Source organism: Oculina patagonica, chromosome 4 (assembly GCF_052425735.1).
Source record: "Oculina patagonica isolate OP01 chromosome 4, crgOcupat, whole genome shotgun sequence".
Classification (NCBI taxonomy): domain Eukaryota; kingdom Metazoa; phylum Cnidaria; class Anthozoa; order Scleractinia; family Oculinidae; genus Oculina; species Oculina patagonica.
This window is the reverse complement of record NC_135761.1, coordinates 35234055-35250953: the sequence shown is the minus strand read 5'-3', so window position 1 is coordinate 35250953 and position 16899 is coordinate 35234055.

The window sequence follows — 16899 nt, the reverse complement described above, 5'->3', positions numbered from 1 at the left end:
ATACCAGTAAATAGTGTTAACGGAAGGAATAAATTAGCTACTTCAAGTTCTTTCTGTATTTTAAAGTTCAATCATGATGAGGAACTGGATCTCTGACTTAGAAATTTTTGGCCATGACAAAGTTTTCAATGAAATGTTTACTTAGAAATGATTTTTAAAATTCCTTCTGGCAACTGCCTTGGGAAATACTTGAAAATTGGCCATCAAATATGACAAAAATTTCTTGCCTTTTAGAAACAATGTCTCTCAAAATTTTACTGTCAATACACTGCAGACCAGATCGTAGTTTGACAGGTTTTCCCTTAGTTTTAAGGGATGATAAATATTTTGCTAGAATATCCATTAGCGCATCATCATTTTCAACAGCTGCCTCTGACAGGTTTGAGTAAGTTGTTAATGAGGTTCGCTCGTCACTTGATACAATGCCTTCTTGACAACCACTACAACTACATTTAGATCTACACACATCACAGCGGTCATGAAGATTTCTGCAGGGCACCTGAGGGGGGGAGGCATCTAAAAATTGCAGAAGTTGTTTCCTTTAACACACACCAGTGTTCCCGCAATACAACCGCATGTTATCTGTCATGCCTGCTTTGTTAGCTGCTATATCATAATTGTTGTAGTAGAGGGTGGCCCAGGACTTCTGGTTGTCTCTGCCAGCCCGGCCTGTTTCCTGATAGTACTCTCGCACTGACCTTGGTGGACCAATGTGGATAACCTGTCGTACACACGGAATGTCCACATCCATTAACAAAACCAAAGCAGCCAAGACAACTCGACATTTACTTTTTGGTTTACAAAGTTCCTTAAGAATTGTTTCCTTCATTCAATTGGTTTGTGGTGCGTGACTCACAATATTGACTTTACTGAACCAATGACAGTTAAATAATATTACACTTTTTACACTATTTAGACAAAAATATTTGCATTATTTATTAATTTTGTTTATTTTTCAACCAAGCACTTTTAATTGTTAAATATTGTTTTGTGGGCATGGACTGAATCTCATGATCATTGTATTAAGATTGATGAGACAATCAATAAGCTCTGAAAAGAGTAATTAGCTTTATTTTTAACGTTGGTTTGAAATTTATAAAAATAACCTGACCAGTGTACTTTTACAACAAACAGGTGGATACGTGCGTTCACAAATAAATATTTTGAAAAAGTTACTGAAAGGTTCTCACCATTCAAAGATACAAATAATTTGCAAAAAGGGTCACTGAAGGTTACTGTAGACCTTCAGGGGTGTCTTCCGGAAAATCAATCATATGTGCGTTTCTTTTTACAAAACCTTGAAAAAGTATATATCACTGTAAAGCGAATAAAATTTAGAATCTAAAGAAATAACTATTTTAAAGATTAGGTCTAATGGTAAGCTTGCGCAAGCCTTAACTGATGATGTATGCTAAATTGAATTACCCGTTTTCGTGTTCGCACGTACGACCAAACAAACTGGACAGTGTCAATCAGCAGGTAATGGAATACAAAAGTATGTGAGGCTTTTTGGATATTCCTATTGGTTGCTGAGAAAATCTATTGTAAAGTCGGCGAATAGAATATTTGCCAATCTTCTTCACGTAAGAAGGCGTAAAACACGGAATATTTGAAATATTAAAAAAGCCTCACACACTTTGGCGCGTTAATAACCAAGAAACATTTTGGCCAAGTTTTGTAAAAATCTGTCAAATCTACATACCCTATTAATTCGCTTGAAGTAAAGAAATGGCAAAAATAAAGCCCGAGTTTTTTGCTCCTAAAAGGTTTGCAAGCTTATCACACCTCATCAAAGTGGTTTTCAACGCAGTCATGCCGCTAACCAATGAAACACAAGCTTGCGTCCCCCAGAGACTCCTCACCAAAATAGCCCATTGCATTATTTCGCAATCAAATCATGGTCGTATTGATTTGTACGGTGGCTTAAGGGGACAAAAAAGTTCCCAGAACCGTAAATTTGGCCCGAATATTTGGAGTACTAGCAGCTAGTAATGTGGAAAGTAAGGACAACCAAAATGGATTCTAACACAGGAAACAAAAAGAAAATGAAGCGCTAGCAAGCGGGAAAGAACGGGAAACCAGCGGCGAAATAGCAGTCAAAATCGGCTGACCGGCAATCCCAAACAAAGTGACCAAAGCGCCGTAGCGTGGATGAATTCGCTCAGGAAAGCTCTTGAGTGTTTCAGAAGCATATCATATGCTTCTGGTGTTTTTGTTCGATTTGTTCTTACACCTTTAGCTATTTATTAACTCTTCTGAAAAGAGGTTTTTCCTCAATAACTCGCGACCATTTGACAATTTTACATTACTTTTTTCACCAAACTATAAATTAGTGTTTTAGCTTTAGAATGAGCATTGAAATTTTTTTCGCAAAATTTGGCCTGTAAAGGTCTAGAGTAACCTTAAAAGAACTTACATCAGCCCCTTACTATAAGTGAGATCACTTAATTGTCACCAGAATTATCCTATTTGGATAACTGGACCCAAGCCTCACATGAAGTTGGGAGTTTTTAATAGTTCTTGTTTTTACCAATTGTTGACCAAGTTTACACTGTGGGCTTAAACTAAATTAAAAAAAAATCATAAACTTTAATGTCTTGAGGGGTGTTAAAGGTGCCAAGAAGTTGAAAATATTGAATTTTATTTCAAAAAGGGTTTTTTTTTTCCTTATCATTCGTTCTAAATAGACATGGAATTTAAAAAAAAAATAGTGGATGTTTGGTCTGTAATAGCTGCAAATACCCAGACAGTGCAATAATACTCAAAAACAACTTAAGCTTACTTGCATAAATCCACCAATCGAAACACTGGTGTGCTCAATAGTTTGCCGGCTCCCATGACTTCGATTGTTGGTATACACAGAGTCCGTGTCGAAAAGCCGGCAAAGTGTCCCACATTCTCGTTCAGATTGAATGTGTCCTCCATTTCTTCATTCATTATAAGAGCGATGCCATCGTTTTGCATGATATGCTGTCAAAGACCAGCTTCAGTAAATTTGTCGAGAAGTAAACACTTCGCATGTTTGTCTTCGACCGATGTAACTGGCTGTTTACATCCGAATGAAAAGCATTGGTTCTTGCCACCCTATGGAGGGCAAATGCAAAGAGTAAACAAGCTTAAATTTTCTATATTAGCCCGAGGAGTGCAGAAACGGCCGGCAGGATCGACATGAACATTAGCTCCTTCGCTGCCCCATGAGCTTTTGAGAATATTTTGAGCCATGAGGTAAAATATAGCGGAGCAATTTCATCCCATCGCATAGTGTGCTCGGCTGCTTTGACAGCTACTTCGTTAATTCTTTCATCGTCTACTTTCGTGGTTTTTGTTAAACGCACTTGCTTAGGAGTACAGGAAGCCATGATGTACCTGTCGCTGTACCGGGATGTACTTGTGTAGTTGCGTACTTTTTCTTCAGATTTCGCGTGGAAAATTGGCACCATAAATAAACTTTCTGCTATTGGCTGGATAAGCCGAACATGCGAAGTAAGCTATATAACGGCAAGACTCGAGCTGAGAGGACACCGAGAGTCTAGCCTTTAAGCCAAAAATTTAGGCGATCGCAGCAACCCCAAACCCCCGGCTCCGCCATCCATGAATGTTCACTATATGTTCAAGATGCTTTACTACTTCTATTCCATAGAAGGTGGTTCACCTAGCATGTTTTCTTTCTTTTTTGGCACAGTATGTGCCTTTAATGGTTAATAGGTCAATAAAAGGGTAATATGGCTGATTCCATGAAGATAGTGAACAATAAGTAAGGGCTTTGGGCACAAGGAATGAAAACTGTGTCGAGTTCGCATGTTGACACTAGTTACGAGGTGGCATAACTGCAATAGTTTGATATGTAAGTTGGATGAAACATATTCCTGAATTGGGCAGAACTAAATTTAAAAAATTGTTTTTGCTGTGTCTACAATTGTTTTGGCAGATTTGAACATAATATTGGCAAACTGAGTCATGATACAGGAGAAAACAAAGTGTAGGTGAAGTTTAGTAAGTTATATTCAAGGTAAACTTATGCAAACACAAGGAGATGTTTCAGAGATTAAATAAGTTTTTGTCCACCAAAACAGCAGGCCAGGGGCTTAACATCATCTTGAAGTGTCTTACATTTTCTTTCATACTTGCATATAAGTGTAAAAAAGAGGGAACCAAGGAAATCCAGTGACTCTTTATGACATTGTTTGCATAGCCCTATGCAAATGGTTACACATTTAATGGGAGACAATGTTGTACTTTGAAATGCTTTTAATGCATTATTCACACCAGCAAACTGGTAAATGCTGATTTTTACATTGCTTTGTAAATAATTGTAAATAATTGTATTCAGCTTAAGTATTGGTATGTTGTAGCTAATAAATACCACAAATCAAAGCAAACTACCGGTATGTACATGTGTTTCAAAGCAAAATATGTAAATGCATTTACTTCAATTTTTTACCAACTAATAATATGACAATTAAAACCATGTTTTAAATTGGTAAGGTTTGTCTCTACAAGACACTGCGGCTTTTGAATGAAACGTAGTGGTCCCATACTCCCCTTTTTGTGAGAAGCAGTTTCATATAGAATCCTGGTCCCATCCAGTGAACCCGAAATTTAATGTGACCAAATTCGCTCCTCACCAAATCCCCTAAATTAATAGCTTGATGTACATGCGGTGTTAGTTCAGATGCTACATAACCAATCCGTTTCCAGTCAAACCCATATTCGACATATACTGCTACGGCATTCTTGTCCTTTTCATTGTTGGGTTCAGGTTCAACTTTTACACGGACATCTACTGCATTTGGGCTATGTAACAGATCAAAAGACATTTCTAAATAAAATTCTCAACACTCTTAACGGAAAAAATATTTGGCATTTTAATCAATCAATCAATAATCATTTCTATAGCGCTATTTAGCTAGTCTTTCATAGCGCTTTACAATCACTATGCTAAAATATAAAAATAAAATATAAAAATACCTAACTAAATTAATCTATTGAGCTAAAATATCTATACATGCAGAGAGTGAAGTTTTAAAAGTTAAAAATTTAAAAACTAAAAATATCATGATTATTTAACTGGACTTAAAGTAAACGTGTATAAGAAATAAAAATTAAATGTCATAAGCTTCTTTAAAAAGATAAGTTTTTAGGTTCTTCTTAAAAATGTCTTCGGATGCTCAGTGGCATCTGAGCATTAACTGCTATTTCATTACACTGGTCTGTTAATAAGTGTTCTTCAGAAACGAATACCTTTGAAAGTGTTTCGTCTGTAATTGCTGTTATGACTGAATGTACAGTGGTAGACAGTTTCTTCTTACCACCCCAAGAACGCACTTGAACAGGAGTAACGCGATAAACTTTCCCATTCTTAATCATTGGAATGTGCTGTTCCCACACATCTACAGCAATACTTTCAGTCGAATCTGCTAACGTAACCTCCGCCAACTTCAGTTCTTTTGCACCAACGATTTTAGTGTCACCAACACGTACAACTTTGCCTTTCAAAGTAACGTTCTCCCATTCATTGCAACGACTCAATATATCTCCAATTGAAACATGCTGGGTACGTGAGATGCTCTCTTTAAACTGGAAAGAGTAATAAGTTTGACTAGGTACAGATATCTGAGTCATGTCATTTATTATCACCTTCTCTCCATCAGAAGTATGAGTGAACCGTTGAATCTTCACAGGCGTACGACATTTCTCGCTTTATTTTTGTCCCAGTATTTTAGTTTTTTTAGCTTCTGGTGTTATCAGCCACACTACCATATTGAAACAGCCCAGTGTTGGGATACCTGTGTAAAATTTCACAGAATCGTCATCTTTAAGAACATCTTCTATAGACAAGTCACGTTTCAGACTAGCCTTTTCTGAAAGCTTATTTTGAAGGCTTTCTAATTCCCTCTGTAATCGCTCTATATCAAGCATGCTCATTTCAGTTTGACAGCTTACAGATTTGAACACAGGCTCCGATTCTTCAGATTCTTGAAGCTCACCATGTGGATGTTTACTAATGGTTTCTCACAAACTGTAAGAGTGGTCGTGCTGAACATCATGGAAATCGCCAAAATACTAAGAAACATCGTTTGCAGCAGCAGAATTTTCGACTTCTATGCCATTTAAATCAACTGACAGGCATCTTTTGATGTTGTGCGTGTCATTCACATGGGCCTCCACATCGAGTCGTCTTTTCTTAGTAACTGTTTCGTACTGCTCACTTCTTGGTGTTCGTTCCTCGATGGGGTGGAAAATCGTCGGCAGGGCAGTACCATTTGTTTTTCTTATGCCGTTCAATGTTTTTCTGTAGGCACTAGGATGAAAATGATTGCTTATCTTAAGCCTTTATCGCCTCGTCTGAAAACTTTCTGTCTACTGCTTTTTGGCGCCAGAATTTTAACCATTTACTTAGCCTCTTATCCGTAGGAAATATAAAATATGAAAGATCTTTTCGATTGAAGAATTTTTCAAGTCCACTATGCTTAATTTACGAGTACCAGCGAGCATTAAATTACACGATTTTGCCCACCTTGCTAAAATCGCTCAAAGTAGTAGCTGCTTACAATAGTAACCTTAAGGTACTAAAATCTAAAACTACTTTGCTCCTCCTTTTAGAAATCACTTGATACTGATTTGCTTGAAGCTAAAGGAGAATTTAAACACAACTAACATAGACCCTTTGCATAAACGACTTATGTATTTCAATGACAATACTTATATTTCGTAAAACATCCACACAAGGCTAAGGATGTACATAGTATTGTTATTCAAATTTGGGCGCCATTATATGCAAAGTGTCATCTTGGTAAGCCTGGCCGACAAAAATGTTTTGAAATTAGATGTTAGAGTGTGGCTTAAACAAACTTTAACTGTGGATGCCTGAAACTGTTGATTTTTGTTCAAGACGCATTCTTTTGCAATGTGGTAATGCTTGTTTTCCCACTTTGGAATCCACTTCCAGTGCTTCTCTGAGTGATCTTGCTCCTGATGACGCAAACAATAGTTAGAATCTAAAGGATCCACACTGCGCCTCGAAGGGCCATCCTTGAGCAGAAGTCCACATCCAAAACATTTCCGAATGTTCCCTTGAATTTCAATTAACTGAAATGGCTTGTCTGCTCCAGAATTTGTTGTTGCAGGTTTAGGCGGCCTCTCTGCTGATACTCTTTTAAATACCATTTTCAGTCCACCTTGGTGTTTACTTTGGTAGTTTAATTGATCGAAATCGGGTTGAACATTAGAGAGCACCTCTCCTAGGGTGCATCTGGCACTTGCACATTTCCACCTCACTGCACCTCTTTCTCACCCTTGGGCGATCGCTAGCCTTCTGACCTGCCATCTTGTTCCCTCCAGCAGTGGCGGCTTGTGTCACATTATGGGGGATGTTACTGCAGAGGTACTCATCAACAAATTCCCGTAGTTGTTTGTTGTCAGCGGCTGCAGCAAATGTGTGTGAACATATTTTTCAGGATTTGAACTGCAGGCAGGAAGCATCACAGCTGTATTTGCGAGTGCCAACTGCAGAGACTAAATGGCGTTTGGAACCAGAGTCACTGCAAACTATGCGGGATTTTGGGCCGGAGAAGCCAAGGCGTATATTGCCATCCAAAATTCTTGCCACGTTTGCTTCAATGGCTCACACTTAACTGGGTAAGAATGTTTGGGACAACTGACCAATGGGCTCCAGTGGATTCTTTCTTGTTTGTAGTGAAATCAGAGGTAGATCTGAAACTTTGTTCAGATACTCTTTCCTATCACTCTGGCCGAGGTTCCAAAACTCGGCATACTCTTCCTTAACAGTGTACAAGCCAGAAGTACCACAAAATGTTCTGGCAATGCCATGCCTTTGTAACTCTTTAATGTCATCAACAAACTTTGGAATGTCACTCTTTTCTCTGTTTTCCCATTTCTTCAGCAGTGCATTTATGCTTTCAGGATCATTGTAGTCAAATAATTCCTCCTCAATGCCAACCTCACGGAGTGCTCCAGATCTACAGTGATGGTAGACAATGTCTACCTTGTTTTTCAAGAAAAACTTTGATGCCTTTGGTTCTTGAGTACAGGTATCTCCTTTCTTTTTACGTTCTTCAGTTTCCTCTTTGTCCCATTTGGAAGACAGCTTAGAAAGGAGAAAGTCATACTCTTGCCGAGTCTTGCAGTGGACCAAACCTTCATGGGTTTTGCATCCAAACACATCTGCAACTACTTTCCTAAAGAATTTTAATTCCGTTCAGACTTAATTTTGTGTTCAGGTTTCGTACGATGTGTGTCCTGCAGATGAAGCCCAGAGCAAAAGGGAATTCCAGTTCAAGAGCTGGTCGAAGTAGAGACTCGGCATCCGTTCTGTAAGCTTTCAGTTGATGTTTGATTTCAGGACAATAGGCAGCTATTTTCTGGAACAGCGATTGGTAGGTTGCCCTAGCTTTCTTCATGCACATCATGACTAGGCCCAAGATCACTGGTTCTTTCCCACAACGTTTGGTTTGTAATTGTAAATGTCTGTATGTAGTAACGACCACATAAAAGTTTCCAAGGTTGAATGTCATATCAACACAGAATGGTGAATTTCTCCCCTACTCATTGCAGCAGAATTTCCTTATGTCCTTATGGCAACATGGCATCATTCATTGCTCAATTCTGCTCCACTTCAAGGAACAAAGTTTGTGAACTGTCATACTCATCCTCATGTTGACTCAATTGTACTTGGTGAAACTACTGAACCCACATAAGGAAAGGCATTTACTGCCAGACTAACGACAATCGATTGATCTGACTAAAAATGTCTTAACACAATAAAAAACGATCTGATCAACTTCTTTCACATATATTAAATGACACTTTTACATATTAATTAGCTCTATTAACCTGCCTTTTATGTGTGCATCTATCAAGTTCAACATTCAATTTTTTATTACTTTTTGTGCTAACAATAAACAAATAAGAACACAGTGGAGATAAAGTCAGCAGTTGTTTCTTGCTGACAGGACCAAATCTTTCAACCTCAGTTCTAATTTCATTTGAATTAATTCAGGAGTGCTCAACGACGAATTTTCACCAAAAGCTCTACAATAACGTTTGACGAGTTTTACGCACCAGTAGAGTGCTCCTTGTTAAATATTTAACTACCGTGGGAAAAAAAGAGCCGCTCCTCAGCCCCAGCAAGGAAAGGGATTACAAAGGTGTTGTTGCCAGCCAGGTTTAATAGTATTCCAATTTCCAGCCAGGAGATGTTTATATAGCTCATTTGCCAGCAAGGTGACTGATTTTAATGCTGATTTTGCCAGCAATTTTTTTAACTTCCAGCCCGGATTCTTGAAGAGGGTTTTAATTTGTTGTTTTGTATGTTCTTTTTATCTCGTAGCAAAATGTACCTCAAGTATGCTTAAATGACAGAACGACGACAGGTATCACACTGTAATGACATAACGCGATATCACAGCCGGTTTTTTTCGTACCCTCTTATATGTTAAATTTGCGAGAAATCCGTTTCTGCATGCTTTAACTGTATGATCGGTGATGATAAATCAAATAAAGGTCACTAACCTGAGTAAAAGGAAGCCATCAAGTGCCTTCTCATGTGCCTTCCCATGTGTTACGTACTTTAATAAGCGCAATAAAGACATTTTATTTATGTATTTTACCTTTACAAATAGACAGCAACAATGCGAAAATGTAAGTACAGTTTAACTTGCAGCCATCTGAAATTTAAATGAGTAGTTATGTTTTGGTTTCCCGGTCCTCCCCTCGTATATTTATTCATAGCCTGACTTTAAGCTGTCTCCTCGAGTCGCACGGCCCTGATACGAGGTCTGAAAACATGAGCCGCTAATGCTGCCGGTAACATTGCGCCATTTTTTTATTTATTTATATGCAGATCATGTTGTTAGGGTTTCCAGCATTTTCCAGTTCTTGAATTTTGATGGCCAGTACTACCATCCTTTATCAGTTGCTGTTTCAGTAATGGTAGCAAACAAATGTCTAATCATTGATAAAGAAATTGTGGTCATCTGCTTAATGGTTATAAACGGTTAGAAACACCCTTAATCTTTAGTTTTCAGTGCTAATAACTCAAAAACGAACTCAGTAAACCCCATTTATTATTTCTGAGTTATGATAAGCATGTCGTGATACAACTTTGTGCACAGTAAAATTTCTATCTAGAGAGGTTCATAGCCACCTTAAATTTTGAAAACCTTAAAGCTGACTTTGATTGCATTTTGGCAAACTTGCATCATATTTAACTGCAAATAATATTCTGTTAAACTTATCGGCTTTCTATTACAATTATATTAATGTTTCATTCGAAAGCATATTAAAAAAGGCGTATAGTCGATGTAGAACTAACAAAGTTCAATTTCCAGTTAACGATATAATTTGTCGAAATTTCGACTTCCAAATTTGATAGTTCGATTTGGAGAAACTCGAATTCTTGTCCGCGCTGGAGTTGATTCAAAATTGCACATAATTATGCGAATATCTTAATTAACATACAATGAGATAAGCTGTAGTGACGATACCGTCGGCATTAGCAGCTTTTGTTTTCGAATTGATTTCGTTTCGGGAGCAAGCGACACGAGGAAGCCGCTGAAATTCAGGCTACTTCATACTGTATACACGAGGGTATTATCCTGAGACTGAAGGCTTGCCACTTGTGTTATTTGTGGGGGACTCCCCAGGGATTGGTTACCCTAGCTCGCCTGTTTTCCCTGACAAACCACAACAAGACGAAAGATTTCAGTCTTAACAGGGGGTATCATTGGGTCACCAACCCAACTCATTGTCGCCAGGATGTTTTTAAGCCGCTTTTTCAAATAAATTATATAGAAAATAGGCCAAAAAAATATCTGAATTACCTAACGGTTTACAACATTTATTAAACGAATAGATTACTCTCTTCCTTGGTTTTGTGTGGGAGAATTTCTAAAAGGGCATAACTCGAGGACGGGAAGATACTTCATTTACGTAAAAAAAAGACTTCCGACGCTTAGTGTTGCAACGATGGAAAGGCATCTTGCGACGATGGAAATAAACACAACTTTTAATCGGTCAAAAACATATCCAACCTCGTGAAAACTAGTCAAAACCGCGCGAACCTTCTCTTGACATCTGTCACTCATTTAAAATGACATTAAACAAAACCTCACGACAAAGTCACGTAAGTGTCACGCTCTCCTGAACACTTAGACTAAAGAGAAATGGCCAAGATCCTTAATTATAGGTACGCAGTGGAGCATTTGCGACGCTTTACATAACCAATTGATTGTCTTGAGCAATATCTCTCGTAGTAATGAAGGCTTGAGTTTAAGTGAAGAATAAATTTTGACCATTATGCTTTCAACAATTCCACCATAAGCTGAGCTCGTAGATGCGGGGCATCATCAAAGGTCCATGTGAATGCTTCACGAAACCCGTTACAAATGTCTCGCACACAACACAAAACTCCAACCCCACAACTGCCTGTACCATTTAGAAAACTTGCAGAGACTGCAGGCTGATCTGGCATTGGTATTTTGAATCTTTGAACTCCACTCCAACAAGAGGGTTCAAAACACGGCAGGCTGGTAGCTTGGTGGAAAGTTCTTAAGATACCGTTGATGGTGCTTTCCATCTCGTTAGTGATCGGGCAATGATAGCCGTCGTCAAACTGCACCTCCTGCTTCTTGACATAGAAAACAGCAAGTCCCCAGTGACAACCGTGTAGATGCATAGGAAGAAATACTATATCTACCTTGCTCATATCAACATTCGCGCAAACTTGGTGGATTGCGTTAGTTCCAAAGAGTGATGTCACATAACTGGGTAGCATGGTGAAGACTTCTCCTTGACGACGCTTATTTGCCTCTTCACAGTACTTGATAATAAGTAAGTTCATTACCTCGTCATTCAGGTATCGCTCGCAGCATAAAACGGACAAATCCTGCGAAGTTATCTTATAGCCTTTAAAATCCACCAGCAGGTTGCCACTTGTATTCCACCGGTCAAGCAAGGCTCCAGCCACCAACGTCCTGTCCATCTCAGGAAATGTTTCAAAGGCCGTTGTCATCCACCTTATTTCTTCAGGTACTTGTCTAGCCACACTTCGTATTGTGTTGTACCTACTGAGTATTCGCAATCCTTCTAGTGTGAAGCATCCATAGTGTTGATATTCTATGACGTAGTCATTTCGTTTCTGTCTTGCCTTCTTGTTCACTATTTCACGAAGTGCCTCCATAGACTGATCCAACACAGACATTGGAGGAACTCTATCAACAGCAAGAGGATCTTGAGGCTTTACATTGTTCTTACTTGTAAAGGATTTGATACTGTAATGTTGAATACCTCTGTCAACAGTTGGAAGTTCTGCCTTAGCTAATTGCCTACGTGGGGTTGCGAAGTTGTCATCTCGGCACCTGAGGTCTTCTAAAGTCCAATACCTCACATCATAGCTAAAGGATGGCGTTTTCATTAACTCTTCGTTCTCTTCGTCGCTAGAGAGGGTGATAGCATGATCGGAGGATTTGTCCATTGATTCATTTTCATTGATCTTGCCGCCTTGTGAATCTGGACAACTCTGGCGAAAGTGTTTCCCTTTTGCTATGTTTTCCCCCTTCTTCTTCGACAGCGCCTTTTGTCCCTTGCGTTTTGATAAGCTATCTTTGAACAGCGGTGTAGATTCTCGGTCTGCATGGCTGTGGTGAGCGTACTCTTCTTCACTAGCATGGTCGGGGGATTTGTCCATTGTTTCACTTTCAGTGATCTTGCCGCCCTGTGAATTTAGAAGACTTTGGCGAAAGCCTTTCCCTTTTGCCACGTTTGTCTTCTTCTCCTTCTTCTTTGGTAGTTCCTGCTGTCCCTTGCGTTTTGATGAACTATGTTTGAGCGGCGGTGTAGATTCTCGGTCTGCTTGGCTGTTGTGAGCTTTATCATTTTTTGTCTTTGTATTCTCCCCGTCCTTCATTCGTTTAGATGATCTTTGTGTTTCCCTACAGGTTTCGTCTTTGCTTGTATTAAGCAAAAGGGATGTCTCGTCAGTCCTGTGTTTCCGCTTTCTTCCAAAGCGTGATGTTGACTCGAAAGCCACTGATCTGTTAAATGCTGATGCTGGCAACCACATATCATCTTCTGGTCCGTAACCCTTGAATCTGACGTGAAATTGATACGTCATGTCTTTACACAGCCTTCTTTCCAGCACGTCTTCTACTTCGTAAAATCCTTCTTCAAGTTCCTGTTCATGGGAAGATATTTCAGCAACTTCTTCTCTTTTATTGATGTTTTCATCAAATGGAACATAGCCTACACTCTTTAGCCACTTCTTCGATTCTTCGTGTAACAAGTAGCCACCTGGTTTTTCTGCAATGGGAAGCAATTGAACTGGACCCAAAATTCCAGAAGGTGATCTCCAAGGCGTCAACACTATTTCATCTCCCACTTGGTATTCGTCATCAGCATCATCACACGTAACACGGGCATACAAGGCACAACGTAATCGTACTTGTGGACTGTTTTTAAGCTTAAAGCTTAATACCTCTGCTCCATCTTTGATTGACTCAATTCTTTCCACACGTGATATTAAAAATGTGTTGACACCTTCCTTCTTTCTCTTTAGAGCAACATTTCCAAAAACGAATATATCGTGCTCGGGATTTAGAGGTTCCTTACCAGGTAAATACTTGGCAGCCCAGTGTCTTTTCTGCCGGCATCTTGCGATATACTCTCTTGGCAATAAGATTTTAATTGCTTGACTAATATGGATGTTACTCAGCTTTCCCTGCTCCATCTTTGAAATCATCCATTTTTCGCTTTTTGAATCTGCATCTAGTTCTTGTTCCAGGTCTTCCTGCTCTAGGTCAAGTAGAGAATCGGTTGAGGTTGTAACACAGTCGTCTTCATCTTGATCCTTCGACAATTCAAGTGCAATATCTTCAACAAGAGATCCTGCACTTACGTCCAAATCAAGTTTGTTGTAATTCTCTGGAAGGTCTCCATCACACAGCTGCAAGTCACTTGGATGGTTGAATTTGTAGGGAAAGTCCCAACTGTCATTCTCCTTGAGGAGGTCAACACATGACCGAGGCATGTATTTTTCGAAAAGGTCTTGCCCATCTCTCACCCCTTCATGGTGTGCTTTTTTCTGCATCTCTCTGAAAGCTGTGTATGATGTGAACTCGTGGAGACCTGCTGATTCTCTAGGTCGCCCACAGGGCTTGAATGCAAATGCCATTTGCTTCCTCTTTGAAGACGATTTCACGTTTATGCCGGCTGCTGCAATTCTTCTCTTGGCATTTAAATTAAACTGCACCTTCCCACTCTTGTCAAGCATGTCACCAAACGTTGGCTGCGAATCTAGAGACTGTAATTCTGTTGTTTTTCCTTGTAGTTCGCTTATAATTCTCTCCGTTGTTTTCGTTCCCGAGTTGTGAGGTGAAGCCCATGCTTCGGCTTCGTTGGGAAAGTGCAGAAACATCGCAAGTTGATGTAGGGTGGCCGCTGCAAATAAGACTTCCGCAGTGAGATAACATCCACGGGTAATATAATGTCCTCTGTTTGCTGGTATCTTCTTGGCACCAGGTTTTGAATGAAGGAGTCGCTTTTGAAGCTCAACGACTTTTCTCCACAAACGCAATATAGTTATGCCACAGGACACAGACTTCTGGACATCAAACGGTGAACCAAAATCAGGTTTTCTGAAAGGTTGGATCAAATGAAACACGGAGCGGATATAGAGGCTGGTGCCCTGTGAGCCATTTACGTGGGTGTCAAGAAGGTCAGCAATCCGTTCTGTGAATAAGCGTTCACAGGCATCTGAGTTCTGATCGCAAAAATAGATCAGAATAAGGTCGGTTGCTTTGAGACCGGAATCCAACCCTTTCTCTTGGCATCGCTGTCTGAGATCTTTCAAATGTTGAATTGAAGCCATTCGAGTGGTAGAATCCTCTTCTTTCCAAAACGTTAGCTCCCTTGTCTCGTACTTCAGATTTTTGAGAAACAGCCTCTGTTCGTGATCATAATCTAGGAAACAGATTGCAGGCAGAAACCAGTAATAAGGAGACATAAATTTCTCATCTTCAACACCCAGTCCAAGATAACGAACACCATTGGCAATATCTTCTGCACGTGGGGTCATTAAATGAACAGCCGCAGATAGTGAGAACCCAGCAGAGTCAGTAGAATAGCCCAGCAAATGTATTGGCTCTTCTCTGACTTCTCCTTTCTCGTTGTAATAACACAATCTTCGTAACTCTTGCCAATAATTGAGCAGGTGCTTTCCAGTATACCCCTTGTCTTTAGTTGGCCACAAACAGTAAATGATGGAGGGTTGTTCCATAGACGTTAGGCAGTTAAGATTATGTATCGATACTGTCTTGGCGAGGGAATCATGTTCGATAACATTGTCAATGTACCGTTTGAGAGCTGTAAAGTCATCTTTGTCGCCCTTCTTAGCATCTTTCCTGGGGAGTGGAACTTCTTGAAGATTCCAGCGTTGAACATTCGGGTCCCACCCTTGACCAACTAGCATGACCTCTCCATTGGCGTTCTTTCGTGCTTGCAAAAATCTGAGTGCCCGTGCTCCATCACTTGCTTCGTTTACAGGCAATTTCTTGAAAAGATTTGCAGCCGTCTCAAGGGCCTCATTGTTGATACCAGGATCAAGACGCGTTTCAGAGCCATGGCTTGCTGCTGTTGTTGCCCGAGCTAGGCCAAAAGCTTCTGCTAAGAGCGAGTAATTGGTTGGACCCAGCTCATTCTTAAATAGTGCACTGAAATCTTTGATTAATGAAGCGTAGTGATGGTTATTGTTCTTGAGTAGCTTTGAGACCAAATTTTGCAACACAAGGATTTGCACTGGCTTTCTTTTTGCCATATCTGATTTTAACAAACGAACCAGGTCGATGACGAGTTTTTGCTCGTCTCCAGCGATACAAGAGTCAAGCAAACAGTCCTCAATCTCCCTTGGGGCAAGTTTAACCTTGGCCATTTCCTTTATTTTCTTTTGTGCAGATCTGCGGCCATATTCTGCTTTTTCAAGGGCATCGTCTATCTCACCTTTTCTGGCGTACCGTTTGTTGAAACCGCTTAGACCAATTCGGTTCTTGTTATCTTTGAGACTTCCACCGTGTCGGTGCTGAAGAGTATTCTTCAAATCTCTATCCTGTCTGGCACAGTTTGAGCAAGTGAATGGATATTTGCCATGCGACATTGCTTTCTCTAAGCATGGAGGATCTAGGCTTTTGATACCTCCGGTTACCGCGATGGCCTTTCCGTGGACTCTAATCGTTTCCTGAAGTGGAATGTACACCGATTTTGGGTGTTTGCTTGCTTCTTCCACAAGGAGTTTTCGCTCCCCTGGATGTTTTTTCGTCCAATCCTTGTACCTGTAACACTGCTTATGATTTACGGAGTCTTTGTAGCATCGTACGACACCTTCATAAAGCCTTTTCTTGAACAGCGATTGAGATGTGGTGCGTCTAATTTGTTTGTCATTTTCGAAATGTTTTACGACCTCTGGATCCCAGTAATAAAGACACCTGACACTGCGTGGTTTGTTATCGTCTTCAGTGGAACCAGAGGTCGTACTCAGTTTAAAGGCTTCTTTGACCCAAAGTAATCGGTGATGGTCACTACCTTGTTCACCGGTTTTCCTCCATGTGCCTTGGCAACCTTTTCTGTGAGATCTCGTTTGAAAAAGTCAATGGCTTCTTGGTGAGATTTAGAATTAGAGTGCTCATGAACCTGAACCACACCAGAAAAATTCAAGATGGCAGTGTCATTTATTATGTCGTCGATGGTAAGTTGCTTAGACTTTAACGCAGAATGTTTCACACCGTTTGTCGTGGCCCACCTCTGGAAGGGGATGCATATCTCGCAATGATAATTACTTTTCCCATGATGAGTAAACTGTGGAAACATGTCACCGGGGAAGGTATGTTTTAT